Genomic DNA, 6360 nt, shown 5'->3' on the forward strand with positions numbered 1-6360 from the left:
AAATGCTCAGGATTACAGGATCTATTTTAGAAGCCCATTTAGTGGGCATCAGTCTTTTCGAGGGGTGTGTTTGAGATTTGCTTAGTTCTGCTACTTAGGAGATATGGGCCTGAGCTGAGAAATTTATGCAACAATGAAGCTGCCTTAGTGTAGTTCCCCAAAGAAACCAGCACAGAAAACAGTCTCAAAAATAAGAATAGAGGTGGCTATGGTGGTGCATACTTGTAATCCCGACTCTTGGGAGGTAGAAGGAGGACGGAGAAGGCATTCAAAACCAGGCCAGCTACATGCTGAGATTAAGGTCCACTTGGGCAAAGGGAGACCCTGCCTCAAAAAACAAACAATAGGAGGGGAGGGGGATAGCACTTCCTGACTACACATAAGATCCTGGGTTCAAGTGTCAGAATCAAATAAAAACAGACTAGAAGAAACTGAAGCAGGAAGTTGTCCGTGAGGAAACCAGTAAAAGAGAGCCTTCTTGCAACAGGCCTGCTTTAGAAAGCTGTTCTTAGAGACATGAGGCCAGGTAGAGACTCTTTTGGGAGGGGCTGCACCCCAGGGGCTAACCCAGAGACAGACAGTGGTAGAGGTTATAAACACTGCAGGGAAGGAGGTAGAGGAGAGGACCCCGAGTCTGTGTAGGAGATCCTTGGGGACCTGTCATGCTCCAATCTGCTACCCCAACATGCTGGCACCGTGGTTCCCGCTGGATCGTCCCCATCCAGAACCAGGGCAAGGCTCTGAATGGTGCTGCTGCGCTGCTGTAGCTTGCCATGTTTGGAGATCACTGCAACTTGTTTACTTCTTAGTGGCCAAGGTGGAAACGTGGAAACAGTAATTCTCATTTACATAGTTTGTCACTGTCACGGCAATTTCATACCCACTGCTTCAACATCAAACAGCTCAGGAAGTATGTGAGAGAATGCTACCATGCACTTTTATAGCTCCCAAGGCTGGGGACTCCGACTTCCCAAACAGCAGCTAAGGAGTGTATACTCGTTCTGGGCTTAGGAGCTCTGGCACTGACCAACTTGGTCTCTCCTTAGGTAGGTTACCTTGTCCTGTTCTTTCAGTACTCCTCCCTCACAACTGCCACCTTAATCCATGCTGATATCACTCCCATCTCTGTTTGTTTCATCTTGCACATTAAACCATCTATGAAAACCAATAAAAAGTACTTAGGGCACAAAAATCTCTTTGAATGTCATTATTTAATCCCCACGGCTTGGCAAACAGAACTCAGTTCCTTTTTCACATCTTTGGATTTTTGAGCCCCTGGAAGTTATTTGATGAGCTATAAGAAACCAGTAAGATAAAATCATCCACTCGGGTCTTGGAAAGGTTGTATTTGCGTATGGACTTAGGTTTCTTAATTGTTCCCTTTGTAAGCACAGGACTGGCCAGCCTACGTGGTCCTTTCTCGGACCATGGGGTATCTGTGAAGCCCTTCAGAAGAGATGTTTCTTCCAAACTGGGCAAATCATCAGATCCAGTGTGAGCTGGTTGTAATCATGAGTAGCAAGGGAAGGGAGAGGGGTGGTGTAAGATGAAGCTGCTGGCTTCTGACTTGAGAAAAGACTGTTCAGCTTTTCAGTCCTTAAAGAAGGTGCCTGATCTCCTCCGTAAAGCGGCAACTCTGCCATTGCTCAAGAGCAGAGGAAGGCTTACCTAAGCCACCGTGAGATGGCCTTGAGTGCTTCTGCATGCTGCATCTCACCACTACAACCTCTTCTCCTGTACTGCAGGAGGTTTTTAACTGTTTTCTTTCGTGCCACAATTTAATAGCAGCTGGAAAGATCTTTGAAAGACATATGGTAGGACTTACCATCCTGTGTAATATACCCACAACAGTCCGCTTGTTATCTTCCAGTCTTTTACTCTACGTTTCTGATCCTCACAATGTGGCTTCTGCCCCACCATAGTAGGGTGTGTGTGTCTCTGTGTGTGTGTGTGTGTTTCTGTGTGTGAGAGTGTGTGTCTGTGGGCATATGTGTCTGTGTCTCTGTGTGTGTCTGTGTGTGAGTGTGTGTGGGCATGTGTTTCTGTGAGTGCGTTTGTGTGTCTGTGGGCATGTGTGTCTGTGTCTCTGTGTGAGTGTGTGTCTGTGTGTGTGAGTGTGTTTGTGTGCATACACAATTCTGGAAGTAGTGCTGGTTCCTGCCAAGCCCTCAAGTCCTCCCTAGACTATAACAACAAACATCACATTTTAAGTCTTAGAATTCATAGTTTAACAAAATATGTATGAAGAAAGGAAAAAAATCAAACAAGCCTCCAAACACATAGAACTCAGGAGGCCCAAACAGGATTGACAGAAGTTCAAAGTGATTCTGAGCTACCAAGTAGGACTATCTCAATTAAAAAGACAGAACAAAATTTAAAAAGTCCAAACAGAAAGTACAAGAATGAATGTGGGAAGAAACAAGAAAAATGTGCCCACAGTGCTGTTAGACGTAGAAACTCCATAGCTACTGAAACAGATTCATTACATGACATGAGCTATGTTTAGAATGCAAAAGCTGGAAGGCAGAATCTAACTGAAGAACCGGTCAGAAGACTAGAGAAACAAATAGAGATAAAACATACATATAAATTGCACCAGACATGGTGGTACATGCCTTTAGTCCCAACACTCAGGAGGGAGAGGTAGGCTGATCTCTGTGAGTTTGAGGCCAGTCTGGCTTACAGAGTGAGTCCAGGACAGCCAATGCTCCGTTGCATAGAGAAACCCTGTCTCAAAAAAACAAAAGATAAACAAATAGTCCCCCCCCCCATATAAGTCAAAGGAACAAGATGTTTAATAAATGGACCAAGTATCAAGTAAAGTTTATCTTAAAAGACAATATGAAGTAAATTTAAGGAAGTTAGACACAGCACAGATTGAAAGACAAGGTCAGCCAGGAAGGCACACATGTGGAAAACAGGCTACACTTTTCCCACTGTTGAATAGACATGTATGCGTTATTAATGTATCACTTACCAAAAGAAATAAAAAAGAACTACACAATGAAGAAAAGCCTAAACTTTACAGGAAGAGAAGACAGACTTTTCACCAAGGGTGACTTCCCCAGACTTCAGGGACCACTGAGGGACACACATCCATGGAAAGCTGTGGCCAGAGGGCCACCCTCCTCCTCATGTGCCCAGAAAAGCCAGACTCTCAGGAATGGAATGAGGGAAATGCTTATTTACTGGGGACAGGTCTCAGAGTTAAGCAGTGCTAGATTTCTGACATTGAAGCACTTCTGAAGTAAGAACCATCTCTGGGCTTTTCTTTTTGTGAGATTTTTTTTTTTAATAGCAGACCCAATGTTTCAAAGGGCAAGAGATGCTCAAAAGTACCCAAGTCTGAGGTCAAAGAATTTGTATTTTGCTTAAACTGTCAGATAGACTGGCACAAAGCCACCCATAATACATTCCTGTTACTGCTCCAAATGTGCAGAACCTGGTGACCTGGTGTCTCTGCTTCACCCACCCACTTGGTGTTGTTAGCAGTTTCTTTGGTATTTTAAGAACCAGCTTTGGAGTTCCTGGCTCGCAGTGTGGGTTTTCTGTTGTTTATTTGAATTCTTCTCTGATTTTATTATATCCAACTTACTTCAAGATTCATTTCCTTTTCCTTTTTTAGTCTAAGAGAGACACCTTGGACATTTAAACCATTTTCAGTTTCTGAAGTAAAATAGACACAGCATTTTTTTTCTATTATCAGACTGCCATACTTTCAGTTTAGCACACAGGTATACATTTTGGTATTTTGTTTTCAATTCAGGTGAAAATATTTTCTAGATTCCCCTCCCCCCTTTTAAAAGACAGGGTCTAATGTAGCCCAAGATGGCCTCAAATTTATGGTGACCCCCTTGCCTTAGCCTCTCAAGTAGTGTGATAACAAGCATATGTCACCATGCTTTCTTTTTTGATCCATGGGTTATTTCAAAGTGTGATACTTAAATTGTCTTACTGCCAGGAATCTGGTCTTTCCTGGTGTCTTTTAGAAATCTATTTTGCTAGTGTCTGTGGGGGTAGGGCCCTGTGAATGTTAACTTGGTGGTATGGGAAGCATGTTCTGCATGCCTCTCCCTACAGACCTTCTGGATGCTCATGCTATCAGTGCTGTGAGACTTTGTTATTGGATGGATAGAGGTTTGTTTGACTTTCTCTTTCTAGGCCAATCTCTGATTACTTGTTTGAAGCTCTGAGGCTGGGCATATAAACATGACTGCCATGTTCCTATGACAAACTGGTGAGAAGACATACTTTATTCCCTAGTAATGTTTTTCTCTTAAAACCTATGTTCCCTGACATCAGTAGGCTCAGCCTAGCTTTGTTTTGCTGAATATGAATGCCATCTTTCACTTAGTCTTGCCTTTATATTAAAAACAGGTTTCTTAAAGCTAGTACACAATTGGGTTTAATTGTCTGACAATCCTTACCTTTAATTGGAGGTGTGCAAACCATTTATATTTAATGTAACCAGCAGGATGCCTTGACTTGTTTACTCTTTTTTACTTGACCCATCCACCCTTCCTTTATTTTACATATGTCTTCTCTTGTGTTTGTTTTCACCTGTTTGCTTTTTTTTTGAAACAAGCTCTCAGGTAGACCAAATGGGCCTTAACCTCACAAATAGATGAGGCTAGGCTTGAATTCCTGATCCTGCTTTTCAAAGGCTGGGATTATGTTATGCATGACTTGGTTTGAGTACTTACTCTTCTATGATGGCTTATTGGAAATACATGTGTTTGGTTTAGAAATTTTAGGGTTTATAGTATGTATCTTCTAACCTACCCCAGTGTACCTTTGATTTGTACTGTGTCAGTTTAGTCATATGTGACTTGAGCTTCATTTGCAAAACGCTAAACGATGCTTTGGTCATCACTGGTCCACGTATGTGATAGTAATCTTATGGCACAACACTGCCTAGTGATACTGCAGCCAACTCAGCTTTACAGCATACTGTTTACATAAGGACACATTCTCAGAACCTCTCTGCCATTGTGACTCATGATTCTGTAAGAATCTAGCAATTGGGATGTTACTGCTGCCTTCTCTGCTAGTGTAGACATAATTTCCAAATGTTATGAACCTCAAAACATTGTTTATTTAGCTTGATGTGGTTGCCAATTAAAATGATTTAAGCAACATGAAAGTACATTTTGTAATGTCCCCATATGAGCACTCCTCACTTCTCTGAATTCCTGTCAGTGTGTCCCCCCCTTAGCCGATTCTGCTACTGTTTTGTGTTGATGAACTTTGTGAAACCCCTTTAGGATATGAACTGTATTTATACTGGGTAGCAAATTCTAAGTTAGCAGAATGCATTCACTGCAGTGGTTTAGGTCACCTCAAGTTGTTCCAACAAGACAGCCTTGGCTTCATTTTCTCTGTGCTTTAAGAGTCACAAATCGTTTTAGGCTATTTTAAGATTTTTCTGTGGCTGCATCTCAGCAATTTGATGAGTACCATTGTAACTTGGAGATTTATTTTCCCTCGGAGTTCTCTGGATCTACACCTCTTCTAGTTTTCATCATGTTTGAGGTTTTCCCAAACGTTATTTGTTCAGTACCCTGTCTACGTTCTCTCTTCTTCAGAGCGTCAATTCGGCTCTAACTAGTTTGCTGGAAGCTCAGCTCCACTGACTGCTGCTTTGTTTCCAGATGGGTGTCTATGTTTCATAGGCTAGCCTTGAACTCCTGAGCCCAGGTGAGATCCTGTCTCAGCTTCCTGAGTGTCGGTACTACAGGTGTGTGCCATACCCAACAATAACAGCACTGCAAATACACACAAGGGAAAAACAGAAAATGAAACAACCATCTCAGGGACCATCCAAATTATCAAAGAGGGCACAAAAAGGTACATGTGGTCAGTCACAGTGAAGTCTGAACTAGACCTCTTTACCATAGCCCTCATTCTGTGAAAACGTAAACACAATCCTTTTAGAAAACTTGTACTACTGAGCTGGGCACTCATTAGCTCCTCAGTCCACGAATGAAAAATATGTGGACAAATTTCTTATCTAACCACAGTCCAAGTGGGAACGTTTGAAGACTGTCTTCAAGGGTCAGTTTGGCTTGTGCATGCCAATGGGTGTGTCTGTGTGTGTGGGATGTGAGACAATATCACAGGATCCTTCTCATCAAGAGGAGTAGAAGGGCAAGGGAAAAGGATAAGGGTGGGCCAGTGGGCCGTATGCCATGAAATACAAGTTACAGCTTGAGAAATTGAAAAGGTAAGAAAGTCCCCAGAGTCCCCATGCCCAGACCTGTCCCTCCTCAGAGTTCATCTATGGAGACCCATCTTACACTTGCTCTGAGCCATGGAGTGTAAGCTGACTTTGTGTAGCATCCCAAGGTCCTTCCATGGTTG

This window comes from Arvicanthis niloticus, chromosome 19 (assembly GCF_011762505.2).
Source record: "Arvicanthis niloticus isolate mArvNil1 chromosome 19, mArvNil1.pat.X, whole genome shotgun sequence".
NCBI lineage: Eukaryota > Metazoa > Chordata > Mammalia > Rodentia > Muridae > Arvicanthis > Arvicanthis niloticus.